This window comes from Lemur catta, chromosome 9 (assembly GCF_020740605.2).
Source record: "Lemur catta isolate mLemCat1 chromosome 9, mLemCat1.pri, whole genome shotgun sequence".
Classification (NCBI taxonomy): Eukaryota; Metazoa; Chordata; class Mammalia; order Primates; family Lemuridae; genus Lemur; species Lemur catta.
In genome coordinates this window covers 34,055,242-34,078,887 of record NC_059136.1, presented here as the reverse complement: position 1 = coordinate 34,078,887, position 23,646 = coordinate 34,055,242, and the positions used below count along the sequence as shown (strand labels likewise).

Here is a 23,646-nt window from a genome sequence, read left to right as displayed (position 1 = left end):
TCTAGTCCTCATGCTTTGCCAGTGAGCAGTTCAAGTAAGAGGGAACCTGGGTCAGAAGTCAATCGGCACTAGGTAGTCTCCTGGCCACAAGGATTGGCTCCAGGGTACACACACAACCTAAGCTGGTCCAGCAGGAATTGGGCAGGAGATGTGGATGTAAAGCTCGGAATGGCTGCAGCCACATTACCACCACGAGGGAGGCAGTCTGAGGATAAAACTCACACAGGAAGGCAGAGCTGAGAGAACAGCAGAGAAATGAGCAAGGACGTGGATCAAACCCCACCTGAAGCCTGCCCTACCCCTGGAAGTTTCAATTACACATCTCCATGAGTTCCCTTTCCTGGCTAAGCCAGCTTGAGTTGAGTTCACTGTTACCAGCAAACATAAGTACATATACTCACTATAATCTCAACATAAAGTACAAACTCCTCAGCATGGCATACGACAGCAGTCAGCAAACTACAGCTCACAGGCCGACTCAGGCCCATTGCCTGTTTTGGTAAATAAAGTTTTATTTTAACACAGCTATGCCCATGCATTATGGATTGCTGATGGCGGCTTAGGCACGACAACAGCACAGTAGAATAGATGCAACAGAGACCATCTGGCCACCAAAGCCCATTTTCTTATTTACAGAAAAAATTTGCAAACCCCTGACATTCCAGTCATCCATATTTTGGCTTCTGCCTTCCCTTCCAGGTGACCATCCAGCACTCTCTGCCTCCCTGGTGGATCACGCTGAGACATCCTGCAGGCACACCCTCACCGCTGCCCGTTGTGCCTAGCCCACTCCTTGCGCCCTACTGACCTTGGCTCAGGCATCACCTCTCTTTGAGGGTCCCCTGTCAGGGTGAGGAGTCCCTTGTGAAACCACAGCACCTCTGCCCACCCCTATTCTCCCACCACGCTGGAATTACCCAACTGTGTGTCTGTCTCCACCTCTGGCCTGAAGGCTCCAGAAGGGCTGGGATTATCGCTTTTATATGTTGAGTTGTGTCTCCCTAAAATTCATACGTTGAAGTCCTAACTCCCAATACCAAAGAATGTAACCTTATTTGGAAATAGGGTCTTTGCAGATGTAATTGGTTAAGATGAGGTCACACTGGAGTAGGATAGGCCCTAAATCCAATGACTGGTGTCCTTATGAGACAACCACCATGTGAAGACAGACATACACACGGAGAGAATGTCACGTGAACATAAAGGTAGAGATCAGGGAGATGCGTCTACAAGCCAGGGAACAGCAAGCATTGCCCACAAACACCAGCAGCTAGGAGAGGGGCAGGTTCTCCCTCACAGCCCTCAGAAGGAACCAACCCTGCCAACCTTAATCTTGGACTGCCAAGAACTGCTCTCAGACAACAAATGTCTATAAGTCTCCCAGGTTGTGACACTTTGTCACAGCAGCCCTACAAGCTCACACAGGCTTCTTTACCTCTGCATCCTGGTGCTTAGCACAGTGCCTGACACCCAGAAGGTGGCTCACTGTGGCTCAATGCTTACTGAATGGAACCACAGTAGCCTAGGTTTTCAAGGCATCAGGCCGGTGGATGTCAGGAGATAAACACCCAAAGCAAGCTCCCCTGTCTCACCACGTGACCATGGCAGGGACAGGGTGCCTCACGACAGCCTCAGTGGAACACAGCAGTCAGGGCTAGAGAATACAAACGAGAGAAATCAGCTATAACTAGTGTATGGAAAAAATGAATTTGATGAGAAGCTATAAGGCATTCCCAGAACCAACAGGCAAGTTGGAGAACCATGCTTGGACAAAGGGTCAAGGGATATTGGACAGAGGGAAAATGTGGCCACGGCCATGCCACAGGATGTCTGCTGAGGACACTTGCCACCTGCACTGGACTCTCAGCTGTGAACGACCTCCCAGTGCCCCTGTGTCTGTGTGGCACTCAGTCCAGAGTTGAGGCCGAGGGTGGCAGCGCCCACGTGGCCATGCTGGCATCATATGCTGGTGCCCAGGAGGCTGCAAGAAAGAACATCTGGGCCATCTCAGCTTCCACACTGGGAGGCAGGGCTTTGCCTCCCTCCAAGACTGGGTGTTCCCCCAAACAGGCAGGTGGGTAGGACGCTGCACACCCCAAAATATAAAAAGTGTCTGTGAGACATGCTAACCCACCAAACCATAGAGTTAAGTAAATGCAGATCCATGAGCCCCATTTCACTATCTCTGGGTCCCCTGGATTGACTCAGGGGCTCCCAGGCGGGCAGAAGTGAGGGAGAGGTCTCTGCATGTCTACACAGCCCCAGAGCCAAGTGTGAACAAAGGAAGTGTTTCTTCATCTCACCACAGAGAGCAAGTGTGAAGCAGGATTTCAAGCATCTGCTATTGCAAAAGATCAAAAGCAGTAGCAAAAGGTCATTTTCAGAAACATCCTTTTTCTCCTACCCCATAAAGCCATTCAGCATCAGCTATATTCTGGATAACTTAATTGCCATTATCTGAAGCTCATTCATTCAGTCATTCATTCATTCGGTAAACTGTCCCAAGACTCAGATGTGCCAGGCCCTGTGCTGGCTATTGGAGTTACAAAGATGAATCTATTGCTATCCCTCACCTCCAGAAGTTCGGTCGCTGCAGAAGAAGATAACAACAGAGCCAGCTTTGCTTTGGGGACAGCAAGTTCAATGGAGGGTTGGAGGTTACTAATGTGAATATGTGCTCCAGGCTTTTTTAATATTCGCTGGGCATCACTCCATTTCTCTACACACACACACACACACACACACACACACACACACGCACACACACACACACAAACACGCGCGCGCGCGCGCACTTCCTCCCAGTGGGTCACCTCCCTAGTCAGCCACCAGCCCTAGGACAGTCCTGAGAACTAGGCCTGGGTGTCCAAAGCTGGATCCTCTTAGGAAGGGCCATGGGCTACTGGCCTGGCTGAAGATGTCAAGCCTTGGCCAGTCGGCTTCCCTGGGTGAGGCGACCAGAGGCAGAGGCTGATGCTGTCACCCAGCTGGCCGTGTTCAAGGGCAAGACCCTAGCTCTTGGCCAACAGCTGGTTCTCAGGAAACCAGAGGATGAAGCTTGTCTTAGGTGCCCCTACTCTACCCTCCACAAATCATCACACCAACACCTACCGTCTGCACCACGCTTTCTGGCTCCTGAAACACTTTTACACACATTCACTCCTTCATCGTTCACACACTGAATGCCTGGTGTGTGTGAGGCACTCTGCTTAGAGCCAGGAATCTAAAGAGTAATAAAACACAGCCCCCTGCCCTTTTGGATGCCACTTCCTCTGGGAAGCCCTCCGTGATCTCTCCGGCTGGAGCCAGGTTTCCTGACACCACAGCACTCTGCATTAGGGCTTGCTCTCTCTCAGTGCCAACCCCCTGGTGCAGATGAGGAAGGGACTCGTCCTCCTCCTGTACCACTGCATCCCCAGGGCACAGTGCCTGGCACACACTGGGAGCAGAATGACTGTCTTGAGTAATTACTCTTAGGATAAGAATCTGGCATTATCATTCCCTCAGTTTGCAGATTAGAAAATTTATCTCAGAGAGCTTGGGTGACTTGTCCAACATTTTAATGCTAGCAAAACTAGGTGAGTCTCTCATCTCATTCTCTTCATACCAATTTCCAAACCGACTCTCTCCATCCCAGCCAGCGTTTGGCTCTCCCTTTCCCCAGGGCCCGCAGAGCTCCACCTGCCTTCCTGTGATCACCTTATTGTTGGGGACCTAATGTATCCTCCCCCGGGGTACTTTTTCAAAGCTACTCTGAAGACAGAAACCTGTGGTTAAAACAAAGAAATGGATTCCAATGATGGGATGTCAGGTATTCATTTATTCATTAAACAAATACGTACTGAGCATGCTCTATTCTAGGCGCAGAGATACAGGAGTGAACACAGGCAAAATCGCTGCCCTCTGAGGTATGATCACGAAACGGTGTTACGAAAAGCTGGTGTCCCTGTGTTGAATGAATGAATGAACGAATTGCAAGTGATGCCAAGTGATCGATTCAAGATGTAACTTAGGCTAACACAGAGCACGTGGTCTATTTGGAGACGGGGCGCTGGGTGGAGACCACATAATTCTGCACACCTAGACCACTCCATTTTCTACTGGGGGATCCCCTGTTCCCCTTCACTCTCCTTTCAACACCCACAGTACAAGAGAAACAGAATGAGCCTCCCTTTTTGGCCACTGCTAGCTTCCTGATTAAAGTCAAGGATTTGTGTTTATTCAGGGTCTATAAAAACAGACCCAAAAAGAGTGTTTAAGAGAAAGCAGATGAAATGTGGGTAAGGACTAGCTAATAAAATCAGGGGGAAATGCTGTGAGTTTTCAATCACGACTGTGATTAAACAAAACTTGCAGGAGGATGCTTTGAGGGCCGAGCACATCATGTGTGCAGTGCCTGAGTTTCCAGGGTAAAATGTAAACCATAACTTCCTGCAGAATTAATTGGTCCCCGGTGGGGGATACGTGCTAAGTTCCTCTGGACTGAGCCAAAGATCACGATGCAGTTAATGTGGTTTCCCCTCCCCCCTCCTGCCACTAGTGTCACACAGCCTGTCAAGACTGCATTTAAAAACGCTGTGGATTTTTGGGTTCACAGAGGAAAGCCTTCAAAGGAAGAACCTGTGTTCAGATTACAAGAGGCACCTACAGAGGTGTCAGAAGCTGAGGCTGCCTCTTCCAGAACATTCACTGTCAGCTCATCCTCTGGGCCTCAGTCTCCTCACCCGGCCACTGCACTAGACACTGGCTAAAGTGTCTTCCAACCACAGCTTCACACACACTAGGTTCTTCCAAGCAGGGACCTGGGGTGCGGAGGAGCACCCCTGTTTTGAAACATGAGTGAGAGTATGGCCTGAATTTGAAAATGAGTGACAAAGGCAGGAGGATCCCGGGAGCCCTAAGGATGTCCCCCCAAGGAAGTGGATGACCTCTCAGAGATCAAAGGGGGCCGGCCCTAATGAAACCCTAATGAACAAATTTCCACAATTAAGGACAACAATGGGAGAGCCACCAGTGGGGCCCAGAAAACAATCAATGTCTTCGATTAAGAGCTGCTGATGAAATTCCACATTGGTGCTTTCATCTGGCTCCCCTGGGTGTTTGCTGGCTTTGCAAGTTTTCAGAGAAAATTATCTTGAATATACATTATTCCCCAAGCCACCAAACAGAGAGCTTGGCCCTCCTGCCTCCTCCCCACCAAGGTTTCCCAGATGAGTCCTTAATGTCAGACAGTAGCAACCTCACAACACTCAGTGGGCCCAGGCTTGGCTCTTTTTGGGCAAGACCATCTCTCTCACCAGTTTTCCCACCTTGCAGGTCCAACTACTTTATCGGAGCCTTGGTTTACCAAGAGTTTTCTGGGCTTGATGCTGAAGCCAGTATCCCTGGGCTGGGACCAATCTCTCACAATGCTGAAGCCCCGATAACCATGGAAGCGCTGTCTGGATACTGGTTTGGTTTAAATACCAGAGTGGAGTCCATCCTGAGCCAACTGCAAGTCAACCCGGATTCTGAACCATTCTGAGTATAAATGGTCAAGGGCAAAACAGGCTGCTGAAGGACTGCACCAAAGCGAGCCATTCACGCCCACAGGTGTGAATGCTGTCTGCCTGCCTGCTTTAGCACCTGCTGCGCCCTCTGTCTGAAATGCTGCTCCCTTCAAAACTCACGTCAAACTGTCACCTACTTTATAAGGCCTTCCCCAACTCCTCCAGGCAGTTAGCAGTTCCTGAGGGAATGAGCCCTGCCAGGCCCTGTGATTGGCTAGAAGTACAAAGAGAAACATCCGTATCTGGTTAGAGACCTATCCAAACTAGAGTTTGCAAATAACCTCTTGCTCACAACTCTATTTTATAAATTTTACTGTATAATATTTAAGATATACGAAAAACACATAAAGAATAATAAAACCACCTCTTGTATCTACCATCCAGCTTAAGAAATAAAAATTAGTGAATACAAACAAAGTCTCCTGGGTACCCCAATCATACCTCTCTCTCCAATCCTCAGAGGTAAAAACTATCCTAAATTTGGTATTTATCATTTCTGTGCATTTCTTTATACTTGCACTACACAGGATTGCAAGTTTAAAAATTTTCATAATTTTAACACTTTTCCTACTAACACAACGATTTGTTTTTATGTCCATCTCCTCCCACGATCTGGGACCCCTGTGGGCAGTGCTCGCATCCTGTTAATCTCTACATCCAGGCACCTAACCCAAACCCTGGCACGGAGTGCATGCTTCATACATGCTTATTGAAAATGGAAAAGACAAGAAAACACCAAGGGCAAGGTCTTCACCCACTAGACCCAAAAAGGGAGGAGGGAGAGGGTGCAGGGGCTTTCCTGGTGGAGCCCACCTAGACGGCATCCTTCTGCAGGTGCACAGCACCCAAGCACGACACCACGGGCCAGCTGGTGGGACGCGGCAGCGTTACTGTGAGGAGCAGCACCCACAGCACTGCACCCAGCACCCAGCGAGGTCTCTGCTGCACGGGTTTGGTGAATGAATGGCCATTTCTACATGCAAGAAAACGGAGAGGCTGGAACAACTGAGTATGACTGCTCCAGAGGAGACTCGATTCAGGGCCTAACAGAGCCACAGAGTGTTCACTCATCAAGGACCAATGTCTTCTTTCATTCAGCCCCAGCCCCACCCTGACTTTCAACTCACTAAATAATACAGCCCCATATGGCTTCTGGGATCTTTGGAGGAAACCCAGTGGGTGTCGTACAAATGAGAAAATGCTTAAGTACACAGGGGTGGGGTGGGGTAGGGGACGGGAGGACAGTTTATGTGGCCACCAGGAGAACAGGCTGATTTTGAGAGTACAGGGAACACCAGGCTTCTGAATAAAGGGCAGGATGCAGCCTCAGTAAATGCTCTTTTCATGAATTAAGATGTGTCCTTTGACCTTCGAATTCTCTGCCAGCCTGAAGTGCATCTGCAAGTAGAATTTAACAAGAGCCAGGGCTGAGAAAATAAGTCCCAACTCTGGCCCTGACCAGCTGTGCAGCTGTGCAGCAAATCACTTAACCTCTCTGGGCTTCAATTTTCCAAAAAAAAATTATGCACTCTACAAACTCTCTTGGAGACAGGCCTACCGTGAGCTTGGCCGGTGGATCTAAAGCAGAAAATGGCCCAGCCCTGGGATCGACAGTGTTTAGTGGAACAAGGCCAAAGCATAAACACAAAGTACTCTACAGATGTAAGGTAGTGTTATTATACTTTATTTTCTATCACATAAGCCTCTTTCTGGATTTTTTTTCTCTTCCTTCCTTCTTTTTCTCTCTCTCTTTTTTTTTTAAAGATTCAAGACATGGTGCTTGGTCAATGCTAAGTAGAACAGAGAGAGCCAGGAAGCTCATCTTTAATTCAGCGCTGACAATACTCAGCTCAGCTCAAACTTGGCAAAAACGCTTTCTTCTCGCACATCTATTCATAGATGTCTGTTCCTAGAGTTAACACTCAATTATTCACCCTAACAGAGGAATTGTCCCATGCTCTGAGAATAGCATAGGGGGTTGGGGGCTGGGAAGCAGGAGGGGCAGAGAACAGGGACAGACCTAGAAAAGACCCCACCTACGGCACAGAGAGCAGCCACACCCCTCTGGGAGGGCAGGAAGGCAGCAGCACCCCCCAGTGTGGTCAGCAGGGAGGAGACAGATGCATTGGTTACCAAGGGCCTCCTGTGATACTCAGCTTGAGCCTCATCTGGACTTCTGGGGACTCCTGTCCCACAGGGAGGGAAGGGAGCTCAGACAAGTGACATGACATGCCAGAGCCACAGAGCTGTTAACACAATGCAGAGACTAATCCCATGTGGGCCAAGTACCCCAGGAGCAGATGGAACCAACCCCCTCAGGTGATTAAAATCTTGGAGCTGCCATAGGTTTCAACTCCTCCCAAGTTCCAAACCTTTTTACCAGAACTGCTTCACACCTGACGAGCCGCCCACAATGACTTGCTGGGTTGAACTAAATCTCCTGCAAGGTTCTGATGAGAATTCAATGAGATGATGTATGCCTGGCAGAAACCTCTACCATCAGCGTATTCAGCTGTGTTTGATTCCTTCGTGTTCTTCCTCTGACCCCCAAAACTTCAAGGACAAGAACCAGCACGACTCGGATCGGCGAGCCCAGGGCCCAGCTCAGCAAGTAGCTAAAGGTTCAGCCTTCATTCATTCATCCGAGCAGCATGACCTGCTGTTGCCATAGAGCTCAGATGTGGGTAAGGGGCAGAGGAGGGGCAAAGGGCAAACCTAGGGGTTTTCTGGACACTCAATAAACACCTATTTGAGATGCTGAGATGTGTCCCCCTTTTGTATTTAATCACAGAATCACAAATATACACACATAAAAATAATAGATCTTGGGGTGTGTAATAGATATTTAAAAAGAGGCCAATTTCAACTGTTCACCCAAAGCAGAAAATTAATCCATACGCTCGTTCATCAAACACACCTTTGGTACCTACGTACCAGGTACCTTTCGATATTTTGTGCCTCCCTTTAAAAAATGGCTCAGGAGCTTCAAATCAGAATCCTTGCAAAACACAGGCAAAGATGACAAGTGGGCCGCATCACAGACACAGAACTCGAGAGAAAACGGCATTTTAAATACCACAGAGACTGTCTGGAAATCTGCAATCCCATAAACGGTTACAGCTCAGCCAGCCGCTGAGCCGCCTTTGTCCGCTCCTTACAGGCTTCTCAGAGGCGGATGCCCCCATTTCTCCCTGGCCCTGAATCCCAGCCACAGAGCACAAGCAGGGGTTTGAGAAGTGGTCCCTCTCCCACAGAGAGGTCAGATGCACCCTCTCTCCCTGGACGGGCAGCGCGCAGGAGCTGGGGGAACACTCAGGTGCTTGCACACATGAGGTCACTCATCTTCCATCGAGGACACACTGGACAGCAGCGGCTCCCTCCATCTGAACCGAAGTGCATTTCTGCTTTGGAATTTACACGATGTCCCCAAACAGAAAACACCTGGCCATCATTCATCAGTAGCTCTCGTTCTTCTGACATTTTCCTGAAAATAATTTCTCTATGACTTGAACAGAGTTACTGGTGTTAGGTGTCTCTAGGTTCCTTAATCCCATCTGCTGCTCACTGGGAAGAAGTGATGAGGTTCTAGAAAAATCTCATGACCTCTCTCTGACCCCAGGTTTCCTCATTTATAAAATGGCATTAATAATGTCTTCTGTATAGGTCTAGGAGAGTGTGGTTCATGGTGGCTATTATATTTAAGAATTGCTTGATATTTGGGACTAGATGATGAAAAGAATTAAAAAAAAAAAAAAGAAAGAAAGAAAGAAAGAAAGAATTGCTCCCTGTTTGCTATTGGGCCTGTATTTTTTTTTTTTTAAAGTTTTTTAGAGACAGGGTCTCACTCTGTGACCCAGGCTGTAGTGCAGTTGTGTGATCATAGCTGACAGCAATCTTGAACTCTTCGGCTCAAGCGATCCTCCTGCCTCAGCCTCCCAAGAAGCTAGGACTATAGGTGTGCACCACCACACCCAGCTAATTTTTTTTCTTTTGTGTGTGTGTGTGTAGATGGGGTCTCAAACTCCTGGCCTCAAGCGATCCTCTCACCTCAGCCTCCCCAAATGCCAGGATTCCAGGTGTGAGCCACTGCACCCAGCCACCTGTCCTTATTTTACCTCCGGGATGCCTGGGCCTAAGTTTTATTAATTGATCTGTTTTGTCATACGTAGTTTACGAAGTGATCTAAACTTCGGTTTTCTTTCCTTCCCTGAAAACAATAGGGTACTAAGTTTCTTAGAAAAGAAGAAAAGAGACAAGAGAAGAGAGGAGCAGAGAGGAAAAGAGAAGAGAGAAGGGGAGAGGAGGAGGTTTTCTTCCAGGAAAAGTAACATAAGCACATTACAGAAAAATGTGCAAAAGAGGGAAAGGGAAAGAAAATCATCCATGTTCTCATCCTCTAACACAGGCTCTGACACCGTTTTGGTGTCTTTCCTTGACATCCTGTTTCCTATGAGTGACTGACGGCTTTCCTAAGCGTCCTCACAGCCTCCACGGCCCTGACGGGGCTGTGTCATATTTCACTGTGTGGCTGCAGCACAACTGATGTAAGTGTGTGATGACTGTCAGACATTTAGGTTACTTACAATTTGTTTTGTTCTTGTAAAAAGCTGAACTAAAGATCTTTGTGCAACATTTTGTCCATATTTTTTATTGTTTCCTTAGGAGAGATTCCCAAAAGTGGGTTCACTGGGTCAAAGGTTATGAAGAACTTCATGTCCCTTGACATCAATTGCCACAGTTGCCCAGAAGGGCCGTTCAGGGACCCTGTCGGCCACCAGCTAGAAGACACATGTGGCTTCAGGGGGGCTGGGGGGCAACACACCTTTCACAGGCATCGTGGAGTGGGGTCAGGCACACCTGTTGGGTTTTCTCTAGAGTGAGCGCTCACGGAACATTCTGGTCTCTGCACAGTGGCATGTGCAATCTCAGGCACTTTTCAACTCTCCTTGCTGAAGGGGAGCTTCTTAATAAGTTCGAGAATAAGCCCCCAGGTGGAACCAAATACTCCCTCCTTCCTCCCCCAACAGTTATTTAGGGACAATAGAGGAACAAAAGATCAGGTTCCTCTTCTTTCGGTTTTAGGTGTCCGAGGTCTGGAGACAAAGACGAGTTTATCTGGAGAGAGGCATTTTTCAACCACAAGCCCAATCACAGGGGAGAGGGGGTCCAGAAGTGGGTAAGGGACATTCAAAGGTCATAGCTAGTTTATTCCTCGTTTGCCTCCAGATAGTTCCACCTGGAGGTAGGGCCTCAAGGATGATGGAGTCAAATCCAAAGGTGGGGGGGGGCCCATGGGCTGAGGAGGCTGAAGCCCTTCGAGATCAACTCCAGGATGGGGCATTCAACCACAGACTTGAGACGTGCAGGAACAGTGACAAAGTGGTAAAAGGCCTAAATCTAGGAGCTGCTGTGACCACAGAGAGTTGGCTTTTACTTAAAAAAACAAAACAACAAAAAAAAAACCTACCAGGTACGGTGGCGCATGCCTGTAGTCCCAGCTACTTGGGAGGCTGAGGCAGGAGGCTCCCTTAAGCCCAGGAGTTTAAAGCTAACCTGAGCGATATAGTGGGACCCTATCTTTAATTGATTAATTAATTAGTCAACTGAATCAGGCCTCACTAGGCGAGAGTAGCTATCTCTTTCCTGCCCACTGCATCTTATGTAACCCACCCCTGGGTATCAGGACAACTTTGTACACTCTGAAGATGTCCTCGATGCATCACAACATACAATAGGCTCACATCCTACCCTCATTCTTTTCATCTTTTTTCTATACAATAAAAAATTGTATAGTAACAAACATCAAGTCAATGTATGATATAAATAGCAGTGGACAATATAAAGTACAATGGACAACATACCAAAAAAGAAACAAATGCAAATAGATACAATAGGCAAAATACACTTTTACATTATTTAAAGTTTTTTGAGTGAAAAAAAAAAAAAGCACCGTGGTCCTTGGCCATGAGGATTGCTGAGATGCCCGTCGCTAGGAGACGCCCACTTAGAAACCACCCCCTCTCCTGGTGGCAGCTAGCAGGAGCAGTGTCTGCTCTCGGGTAAACAACTCCATTTGGAGACTTTGCCAGGTACGTTTGAGGTTGACCCACAGGAGGTAGGGAACACGGTAGATGCACTGAGGCTGCCCTGGGACATCTGAGTTCCAGCTTTGCTTCTTATTAGACTCTAAGTTTTCTCAGTTTCCTCATCTGTAAAGTGGGAATATTACCTGACTCATAGAGTTATCGTGATGGTAAGAAATAAAATATACAAAGTACGTGGCACATGCTCCACGTGCCATAAGGGAAAGTTATTACTATAACGGAGTCCAAAACTTCAGAAAGCAACCCAAAAAGTCACAGGAACCCACCACATGATGTTTATGGGAACCCTGCAAAGAGCGGCTTTTTGCCTGGGCTGTAACTGCCTACACAAGTGGTCAAGAACGTCGCCTCGCTCCCTGACTCCTGCTCTCCCGACAATCAACCTGCTGGTGTGTCCCTCGCGGTGTCTGATGACGCTCCCTGCCATCCCGCCTCCAAGCCTGCCAAGAAAGCTTTTCTGGTTCCTGAGTGAGAAGAATGGTCCTAGAGGGCTGGGCTTGGGGTTAGCCCAAGAAAACAAACCCACGTTCCTTCCTTCTGTAAGCTGCTCAAGCCTCTTAGGGACGTGTGCTGGGTGGCCGTGGGACACATGGTGCTCATTCCCCACATGGATCCATCCCAGGGCCCAGCCCACGGTAGGTGCTCACTAATGGCTGCTGTTGAATGGCAGGGTGGATCCTGCTCCTTCCTTCCTTGTGAACTGAAAACTTGCTAGGAAGTCACGTTCAGGAATGACTGTAAAATACCACTTTTCAGAATACTCAGAAATCTCTATCTGGTTCTTTCATTCGAAAGCCTGTTTGATGTGTCTGCACGCTGGCTGGTCTCCGGTGCCCCAGGAGCACAGGGCAGTACACAAAATCAGAGTTCAGGGGAGCAAAGCAGACATTTTAGGAAGTGATTGCCCAAGTTTCACTTTCACGTCGTCTTCTGCATTCTACTTCAACTCTGGTTTTGAACAAAGCTGGGGCCTGTAAAGAGACTTCCTTTAGTCTACACTCTCCACGCCCTGGGTCCCAGCCCTGAGGCTGTGTGGACTGGGAACGAATTACTCAGCATCTACTAAACGCCAGATCCTACACCAGGCACATTCAGACATTTTCCAACTTAAGAGCCAAAACAAGCTGGAAAACAGGCATTGAGATGCTAGGGAAGGTTATACGATGTACGATGTACGAAAGACTTCGCAGTTAGGGAGTCGGGTCTGAACCAAGACATGGCTCTAAGGTCCAAGCTTCTCACTCCACCTTCTCACTGTCCCTTTTCAAACGTGCCAGCCACCAAGGTTGCAGAGTGTTCCGTTTGGCATAAAGCCACCTCAGCAGTTTGAAAACATCTTAAAGAAATGCCCCTAACAACGAATGCATACCGTATCTCTGCCAGTGATAGCTCTGGCCAAAAATTAGCACTGAACAAATCATACAGCTCTCACTCCCCTCACCTCACCCCCCCTCCCGTCTTTGAATATGAGAAGGGAGAATGTGGGGAGAGTTTCTACTAAAGGCCATGCCAGGTGCTTTTATACACATTATCCCACTCAATCCTCCAAACACCCCAGGGAGCCAGGTAATATTAGCCCAGCTACACCAACGGCAATTCTGGTTCAGCAAGGTGATGTGATTTGCCCAAGGTCACTCGGTGCTGGGGGGGGGGGGCCTGGGTTCCTTCAGCTCTGCAATGCAATAGGATTTGCTGAGTAGGCACTAGGTGTAAATTCTAAAGAGCTCAAAGTGGCCAGACAGAGCCAGAGCCAGGAGCCGCTGTTGGGCAGATGAGGAAACGATGGAGCTTTCCTTCCTCCAGCTGCCCTTGCCCTTCCCATCCTCAACTCCTCGGCATGACTCTGCCCTCACGGTCCTCCCCTTCCCTCAGCAAAGGATACTGGTGTGGGAGGGGGAGAGGATGGAGAGAGGGTTAGTCCCGGCAGGCTGTGTATTGGTTCCAAAGCTGTCACTTTCCCCATGGTAGGCCTTCTTTTCCACTGTGGATTTAAGGACTTAGTCCCCTGCCCAAGGAAGGGCAAGGGCAGAGGTTCACTTTGAGCTGGGGAGGACTCCAGCCCTCAGCATGCTCCAGGTGCAGACGGGCAGGCACCGTGGAGCGGCGGGAAAAGCCAGCTTGGGAGACAGCAGATCAGTGCGCCAGCCCTGACTCTGCCTCTCGGGCAAGATGCTTCCCCCTCTGGGTCCCAGTTCCCTCATGTGTTTAAATGAGAGGACTGGATGCTTAAGCCTGAAACTCTGAGCATGAGCTTCCCACTCAGACCTTCCAGACCTCAATCACGTGAGAGAAAGCTATGCAGTTCACACCGCCTCTCCCTGCCACCAACCCCACCTCAGCAGGTGCCTCGGCCCTGCTGGGCTTATTGAGCACCTGCTGGCAGATAAAGGTGGTCTCTCTCCTCTACCGCCAGTGGGGCTCCCACTGTCACCTGTACTGAAGTCTACCCTAGGCCTTTGATGTTATGTCACGTGTTTCTCGCGTCTGCCCCTTCTGCTAAGCTGCGCAGGAACCTCCAGGGGCATGTTCAGATCCGCATCTCAGCATCCACCCTGAATGGACGAGGGGGAGGGGGTCAGAGGAGATGACCACGTGCTCCACGAACCAGGGGCATCACCCACCCAGGCCCACTCAGAATCCGCAACTCCTCCACCTCCTCCATCCCTTGGCTTTCAGCACCTAGAAGCCTCCCACATTGGGGGCCTTAGCAGGACTCACTAAAATGCAGCCCATCACTAACCAAAGGAGATTCACCTTGGGAACTTCCTAGAAGCCTGCTACTGACTCCTCACAAGGAGGATCTGAAATGTGCAGCCGCCAGGGGGCTTCCTGGCCCATGTTACTCACTGGGTCGCTTTCAGAAACGCTGAGGCACGTCCTCTTCCCTGGGACTTGGCGACCCTCACCCTCCCCCGTCTCCCCAACCACAAATGAGTGACCGCTCGCCTGCCCACCCCGGGCAGCAGAGGCAGACAGACCAACTGCCCACCCACACCCATGGGCCCTGTCCACGCTCAGAAAGTGCTCTTCCCGCGTGTTTCTACTCTCGACATTTACTCAACTTGGAAAGACAAGGAATCTTTCCAAAACACGTTTTCAGTTTCTTAATAAACCCCGCAATTCCTTTAATGATTTCAGATTATCTTAAATATTTATAAAAAATCACTCTCAGCAACACTTCCTTAAGCAAACCTCCTCGTCGACTTCGATTATTTATATATTTATGAACATGATGTTCAAGGACCAGATGGCAGCTAGTAAGTCTTCAAAAAGGAGAAAAAAAAAAAAATCAATGGGACAGAATGTAAACTCGATGACTCCCCCATTTACTCTTCTTGACGAGCTCTGGTGCAATTATCTTTCCATTCAGGGGAAGCGCCACACAACCCCCAGTCAACAATTGGATTAAAATAGCGCACTTGGACTTCAGAAAGCTTGGAGGCTCCAACTTCAATCTAGGAATAACCTGCCAGCCAAGGGCTCAATTCCCAAGGGGAACTGGAGCTCTGCTGGGAGGACAGGACAATGGGACCAGTGGAGGGAGGGAAGCAGCATGGTGGGAGGCAGACGTGTGCTGAGCACCTACTGTGTGCCATGCACTCTCCTGGGAGGCTTTCCACATGACCGCAGACCTGAGCGTCGCAACAGCACTTCCAGGTGGCAACTATTATTCCTCATTTGAAACATGAAGAAGGTCCAAAGAGAGAGGAAATACCTTGTCCAAGGTCACAGAGCTAGTAAACGGCAGAGCCAGGGTGTGGACCCAGGCAGTCTGGCCCCCAGACCCTCACTGCTTCTAAAAGTAGAAAGAGTAAGAGGGAAAAAATAACTGTTCTTAACCTCATGCATCCTTGGCTACAAAGTTATCTTTCTTTCAACCTGGTGAGGCCAATCACCCTTTTAAGACTATCAAAGACTTAACTCCCAAAGTTCTACCAAGGCCATGGGAGCACTAACCCTTTGAGAGCCCAGGGAAGGAGGAAAGCCTCAGCTGAGGGGAGTCCACGCAGAAGTTATGAGATGTGAAATGAGTGTCACAGGTACATAGAGTTAACCTTACAAGATGGTGGGGCAGGGAGACCCTTTACCCTAAGATGTGCTTGAAAAACAAGATGACAACGAGTATGACTTCAGCAGGACTTTATCAAATGTCCCTTTTTGGGAGAGGAAAAAAGAATAGAATTAGCCCCTTCCTCCCCTTGCACCCCCAATTTACTTCTTTCAAGAAGCTCCAATTCAAGTTAAAAAAGATACATGGTTCTGGCCTTTGAAATGCCTATACTCTGGCCAAGGAAACAGCGATTATCACTATTATTGAAGATGATAATAATAATCACTGATGGTGGTCACCATTTTCTGGTTGCCTAACAGGAACCAGGGCCATGCTAAGGGCTTTGCTTACACTATTACAGTGAGCAACACAACCCCATGACATATTTGCCCCATTTTACAGATGAGAACACTGAGGCTCTGAGAGGTGAAGAAACTTGGTCACATGCACGTGAACAGCGAGAAAGAAAACTAAGGTTGAATTTGGATGTTAGTCTCCTACTGAGGAACCCTGTGAGACAGATGGGCGTGGGGATTATTTTGCCTGTCTATGGATGAGGAAAAGCCAGTTCCGAGAGGGCAGTGACCTCTCAGGCTGCATGGCCAGTGGGTAAAGTGTACCAATTTTAAATCTGAGTTTTCACCTATACAACACTGCCTACAATGCTCCCTGGAGGACGGTTTCGCTGAAGACAGCCAAGTCCCAGACCGCCAAAGCCACATGAATGATGGTCTCTTCAATCAAAGAGATAGCAGGAACGCTGAGCACAAGTGAGGCCACAACCTCCTGGCACTGGCGTCCCTCGGCATCCTTCCTGAACATCGGTCTCTGGATCCTGATGTAAGAAGAGCTGTCTGGGACTGGGATTCCACACAGGGAGGAACCACCGGAGAACAATTTCAAGGTCACCTATGGGCCAGTGTGCTGACCTTGGGAAGGAAACAGAATGTACACCCACACAGAGCAAAGGGGAACCCACTGCTCTTCTATTCATTCCGTCAAAAAACGTACTGAGTTTCCGACATGTGCCAGGCAGCCTGTCAGGTGCCAGGGGAAGCACTAACATGGTTCAGAAAGGAGCAGGGTCTCAGCTTGGTAGACTGAGACTTAGGTGAGGACCCTGAATCTGCCCCTTCCTGGCTCAGGGTCTTGTGCCAAATTCCTAGACAATAAGTCTAGGTAAAATGAGAATAATATCTCCCCTTCACAGGTAACGGTGGCCACTCCATGAGTTAAAAATGAACCTGCACATGCTCACACTGCAGCCTGTCACTGCACAGAGGTGCCTGCTGTTGCCTGTTAAAAATAACAGTAGCTCCCAGACTCCTGCCCTCCAGAGATGGGGGAGCAGTGTGCCCACATAGCTAAGGACCCTAAGAGAGGTACACAGAAGACTTTGGGAGCTGGGAAAGGAGGAGAAGGAATGGCTGTCAGAGAAAGCAAAATTCCTTGAAAATCTCCCAAAACGACCTGCAGAAACACATACTGGGCCTTTATCTGAAAGCCATTTCCAAGTTTCCCTGTACATGAACCCACTCTAACCTCTTTCATCACACACTCTGCCTCTCCCCATGCTGAAAACCCAAAAAAAACGATCTAGAGAATGCAAATTATAACGCACCTCCCCAGGAGGAAACTTCAGGCCAGCTGACCACTCCTGCATGCCCACCAGGGTAGGAAACCCACCTCTTCCCACCTTCCTCCACATTACAGGAACCCCCCCATGCCTGGGAAACCATTTCAGCCTCGGCCAGTCATCTGGCCGTGCCAACCAAAATGCTGCTTCCCTTTTATTTCCCCCAGTGCACTCTTTCAAGAACGGGAGAGTCTCAAAGTCAGGGTTTACGTTCCTTTTCACAGGGAGTCAATATTTTCACAAGATCATTCTCCTGGGGGAAGGGGTGGAGTCCATCAAGCCCAGGTGGCAAATGTGGGTTTCTGGGGATGGTGAATGGATGTTACAGAGCAAGGAAGCAAAAATGTGGAAGCACACCAGCTCACTTCTCAAAATTCACCACCCACCCATTCATTTCATAGATATCTATGGAGTGCCTCCCGCGTGCTCCAGGCACCCCTTCTAGGTGCTGGCGATGTAGAAATTCAAGGTGACTGGCAATGACACTTTCCATCACTGCACGCCCGCCAAGCCAGGAAATCCATGCTCATTTTCTCAAGGCCCCATTCACAGCAGCCCATTTTACTGGCGGGAGCCTCGGACTCAGAGAGGGTAAGCGGCTTGCCCAAGGTCACACAGCTAGTAAATAGCAGGGCCAAGAATTAAAGATAGGTGCAAAATCCACGTGACACGCCCCCTCAGAGCCTCCTTCCCACGCAATTCCTCCCCACCCCTCCATTTCTTGAAGCAGGGAGGGAAGCAAAGACACCCATGGTGGGGGAAGGGGGCTGGGGGGCGCTCCAGCAAGGGAAGTCCTGGGTTCCTCTTTCCTCCTGCCCCCAACACAGGACTCGGGTTTCAGAGGACACACAGGTTCCTTCCAGACCCACTGTGTGTGTACGTGGGAAAGCCCTGCAGGCTGCAAGGGCATCCACCCGTTAACACTGAACTTCCATTTGAAATGCAAGATGATTAAAAGATAAAGGGCAAAGAGGAAGTGCTTTTTAAACACAGGCGGGTGGCTACCCCAGGAGGAAGTCTTGAGGCCAGCGGAGAGTCTGTTCACCCCTTCTAGTTCCTCAATTCTACAGCCACCGGCCTTCCCAATCCCTGCTGGAAGTTAGCTGGGGGGCTGCACTGCGCCGGGGTCAGTCCCTGTGCCCTCACCTGGCTCGCGGCAAGGGCCTGCCCGGGGCAACCACCCCCCCCCCCCCCAGAGCGCCCCCTGCCTCGGGGCGCAGGACGCGCCGGCCGCGCCGGGCACCCCTGCGCGCTCCCCGCAGCCGGGTGGACCCGGGCGGCGGCCCCGCTGCGTGCTCCCCCCGCGTCCCCCCGCGTCCCCCCGCCGCCCCAACCCACCCGAGGTGCCTCCTCGGGGCCCCCCGCGCCGGCCACCCCGGCCAGCGGGGACGCCCCCGCCCTGCGGCGCCCGGCCGGCGCGGCCCGGATCGCACCCCCGGCTCTCCCCGCAGCCATCACGCGCGCACCCCGCGCCCTCCCGGGCGCACCCCGGCTGCAGGGGCACGCGCGCGGGCGGCCGGGCGGCCGGGCGGAGGCGCCGGCGGAGCCCCGGCACGTACCTGGCGGCCCGGGCGGCCGGGCGAGGGGAGCGCGGGCGCGGGAGCGCAGGAGCCTCGGAGCCTCCGGTGCCGCCGCCGCCGCCGCCGCCGTTTCCGGGTTGGCGGGTCTCACGTCACCGCCACAGGTTTGCGAGCTGCCCCCGCCGCGGCGGCAGCAGCAGCAGCAGCGGCCCCGGCGAGTGCCAGGCGAGAAATAACTATAAAAGGAAGAGGCACGGCGAGGAGGAAGAGGAAGCGCCGTTTACCTTCGAGAAGCCGAGCCGCCGGCGCTCGCACAAAAGGAGGACGCTCGCCTCGCGGACGCGCCTCCCCCCGCGCCCCGTCCCCGCCGCATCGCGGGGGCCCCGCATCAGCGCGCGCCGCGCCCCGGGACCGCCCCGCGCCGGCCCCCACCCCAAAACCCGCGGCCGGGGTGCCGGCGCCCATCTGGCGGCGCCCGCCCGAGCCGGGGAGCTGAGGCCTCGGGGCCGTGGTGACCTTGGGCAAGTCGCAGCAGGCCGGCCGAGGCTGCGTGGGGCGCGCTGGCGCGTGGGCAGTCATCGCCCTCCAGGTGTGGAGGGGGAAATCCGGTTCAAACCGGCTCTGGGAGGCGCAGGGGGGCCCCCAAGGTCACAGCCTGCCAGCCAGGGCTCCAGCTCGAACCCGAGGCTCCCGGGCTTCAGGTCGACCAGGTTCCTGTCCCAGGGTGCGCTTCCCCTTCTGCTGGACTTAGGGAATAATGACAGTCCCTGCCCGGCTCACCTCGCAACGGGGTCAGTAAGAGGATGTGCTGTCAGGGCATTCATTCAGCCCTTCTGCAGATGGTTGTTGGACCTACTAAGTGTCAGGGCTGTTCTAGGCCACAGCTGGGAACCACAACAAAAGCCCTGCCTGGGAGGGGCAGGGGGGAACAGACTCTAAAATATCTGGTGGGTCTGGTGGTGCTGAGTGCCAGGAGGAAAAATAGAACGGGATGGCGGACAGAGAGTGCGGCTCTATGCTACCCTGAGTGGCTCTACAAGGACTTTTAATTTAATACAGAAATCCCCGGATAAAGATCTCCCCACTCTAATTCCAGTTTCCCGATATTATGGGAGACCCCATATCTTTCCCCTAGTCTAGAAAGGCAAAGAACGCGTTTTTCTTCATGGAACAGGACGTGCCTAGGAAACTGATATTCTTCCCTCTGCCTTGCTCCCCAGCCCTCCAGCACATCCTATCATTATCTTGAAGTTCAGCCACATTTCTCAGGAATATAGACAATGTTCTCTAAAATAATCTTTCCTCTGTCCTCTAGCGGGGCATCAAAAGGGTTACATCAAAAGTTTTCATTGCCTTTCCACCCTCCACCTCCAGCTATGGGGGATGCGGGGTGTGCCCACATCATAGTGAGTGCTGAGTTACCTGATTCCAATCCAGTCGCTTCTTTAACAAAGGTGCCTTGAGCCCTTTCTCTTGACCATGCCAGGTGCTAGGAGGGGGTGGGAGGCACTGGAATGATGCCATTTCAACAGGACTCTCTGAGCTGGTTCTAAGCTTCTGTGAGCATCAGTGCCCCAACCCCTAAAGGAGGGAAACTGATGCCCACCTTGCATTGGGCTGTGAGAAGTAGGTTGGAAACAGCTGGGTCCTGAACTGTGAACTTGAAGAGAAGCAGGAAAATGATTTGGAATCAGAGCTGAGCCAGTTACAAAATGGGCATTAATAATTCCGAGCATTTAGAAGTGCTAACCAGGTACCAAACACTGTGCCCATATCACTTCATCCTCAAACAGCCCCGTGAGGCAGGTTTAGCATGCTCAGTATCATATATGAAGATACTGAAGCCAGAAAAGAGGTGGAATTTGCCTAAGGTCATACTAATTAGAGCTGGGCATTGCCTGACTCAAAGCCCAAGCACTTAGCCGCTCTGAGCCTTAGTTTGTTCATCTGTGAAATGGAATGGGCAATAATGACTTCATTAGGTTGTGGTGGGCATTAGATGAAATACCGCATTTGTAGCACCTAGCAGCAGTAGGTCCCAGGAGAAAGCTACCACCATTGTTGTGATTATCACAATAATTGTTAAAGGTATGGAGTAAGGAACTTTCTGGCAAGCTTGGGAAACTTGCAAATAGTTTTATGTGAATGTAATGTAGAGTGCAAATTCAGAGGTCTGGGAAGCAGGAAAGAATAGGTGAAGGTGTGGGCAGGGGCTGCATCACGCTTAGCCTGCACTCCACTGAATTCTGAGACACCTGGGATGAGGAATCCAACTCATGTGTATGAGCCTCAGAGAGGAATGTCTCCATTCACTGGATTCAATGAGGCTAGCAGGATGATCTTGGCTCATTCAATCAGGTCTTTATAGATTTGACAAATTCAAGCAAATGGGGAACTGAGGATAATGCCTGGGGAAACCTTTGGCAATTCTGCAATAACTGCTGTGTTTCCCCGGGATATCAACCCTGATAACGGCAAGCAGAAGTCCAGCATCCTTTAAAGAGCACTGTTTTTCAAGTCAGAAGGCCTGCCTGCCCTTTCCAGCTGTGCAATGCTGGGCAAGTCATTTAACCTCTGTCTCCTTTAATTTTCTTATCTGTAAAATGGGAATAATAATGTTATCTTCTGTGGTAGAGAGGACTATGTGAGAAAATGAATTTTTAATGCTTTATATACTGCAAAGCAGCATGCACATTTTAGTTTCAATATTAGAATCCTGTTCTCTCATAGCACATGCAGTCCACGCGTCTTTCAAGCAAAAATAGCTGTTTCCTTCATATATGCAAAAGCCCCTCAAAAATATGCCTCCAAAATGTGTTTCCCTGCTGAGCGTTTGCAAGAGTGAATGCTATTATGTATAGAAGGTAGCAGAAGATAGAAGGCAGGAGATACGGGGATTCGGTTTTTGTCCTGCTGGTCAGTATTTTACAATTAAACAAATCCCACACATCCCATCATAATAAAAGCAAACTCAGTGGCATTCTGCTTACCTATTTGTCAGGCTTCCACACCTCTGGCTGTTCAGAACCAAGAGAGAGAAGGGATGAGTCAGTCTCAAACCAAGCCCAAGCCTGCTAGGGGATGCCATTCTGGAACTGCAGCGTGGCCCTGTGAAGACGCTGCAGAGGCTCAGCCCTTCTAGGCTGGGGAATCCCACTCAGTGAGGGGGGGAATGGCTTTCCGTGACAGAGAGCTGGCCCTCAGGCTGGAGCAGGGATCCTCACCAAGACACACAGAACCCAGGGCTCCAAAGGCTGAGAAGTGAGTATGTCCAGGAGCTGGAAGGAGGGGAGGATGGAGGAGTAACTATTTAATGCATATGGAATTTTTTTGGGGGGTGACCTAAATATTTCAGAATTATATCAAGCTGATGGTTTCACAACATTAGTGAATGTACTAAAGGGCACCGAATTATTCACTTTGAAATAGTTAAGTATATATTATGTGAATTTCATGTGAATTTTTTAAAAAGAAAGAAAAACCTTGGGGGCAGGGAGCCAGTGAGCAGAAAGAACCTTTACTGTATTTGCAATGTTTCGATACTTCGACAGCAGGGCTACAGAAATACACCAAAATGGCAGAATCACAGCACCTGGGTGCGGTAACAACTTGTAAGCAGCCGGTTTATAGAACTGATCCTTTAACAGTGGAGAGTAAAAGGAATTAATATTAAATAGTCCAGTTTGGGTATTATTTTTTTTTTACTGTTATAACTTGTGTTTGTGGAAAAGAGGTTAGCATAGTACAAAAGTTCAGGGTCGAGTTAGAGAGACTTGAATTCAAATCCTACCATTAGTTCTTATGAGCTGTAGGACCTTGGAAAGTATTTGGCCTCTCTGTGCCTGGTGTTCCCTCATCAAGTAAATGTGCTTATGATGATACATCATCATCATCATCATCATCATAGGATTATGGTGGGGACTAAGTGGAGCGGCAAAGGTAACATTTCACCTGGAAGGTGCTTAATACATTATACTTATTGTGGTTGGCATTGCCTTTGTTGTTGTTGCCGTGTGGTATACAAAACCTTTCAGAACACAGATCCTGGGGAAGATGAACCAAGAGTTCTTAGGGGATGTCTCAATGCATTAGAGCTGCTATAACAAAGTACCACAGGCCGGGCACGGTGGCTCACGCCTGTGATCCTAGCCCTCTGGGAGGCTGAGGTGGGAGGATTGCTTGAGGTCAGGAGTTTGAGACCAGCCTGAGCAAGAGCAAGACCCCATCTCTACTAAAAATAGAAAAGTTAGCCGGGAGTGGTGGCACGTGCCTGTAGCCCCAGCTACTCGGGAGGCTGAGGCAGGAGGGTTGCTTGAGCCCAGGAGATTGAGGTTGCTGAGCTGGGCTGATGCCACGGCACTCTAGCCCGGGTGACAGAGCAAGACTCTGTCTCAAAAAAAATAAAATAAAATAAAATAAAAGTACTACAGACTGGGTGGCTTACATACAACAGAAATTTCTTTCATACAGTTCTGGAGGCTGGAAGTCTGAAATTAGAGTGCCAGCATGTTCGGGTTCTGGAGAGGGTCCTCTTCCTGGTTGCAGATTTCTGACTTCCAGCTGTGGCCTCACATGGCAGAAGGAGAGAGGCAGTTCTCTGGGGTCTCTTTTAGAAGGGCACTAATTCCACTCATAAGGGCTCCATCCTGACCTAATCACCTCCCAAAGTCTCCACCTCCTAATACCGTCACCTTGGGGGTTAGGATTTCAATATACTAATTTGGGGGGGACACAAACATTCGGTCCATTGCAGGGTAACTTAGAAACCACCCTTTACAGTCTAATG

The 23,646-nt window shown here is 50.0% G+C and overlaps 1 protein-coding gene across 1 annotated transcript in view; it reads right to left on the bottom strand.

Annotated features, from left to right (window-relative positions):
- Positions 1 to 19,098, bottom strand: part of CYRIB (CYFIP related Rac1 interactor B) — a 150,847-nt gene extending 131,749 nt beyond the window's left edge. The window contains exon 1 of the mRNA XM_045561465.1: positions 18,900 to 19,098. The gene's annotated coding sequence lies outside the window, so the exon portion shown is untranslated. The remainder of the gene's footprint in view (positions 1 to 18,899) is intronic.
- Between the last annotated feature and the right edge of the window lie 4,548 nt (positions 19,099 to 23,646).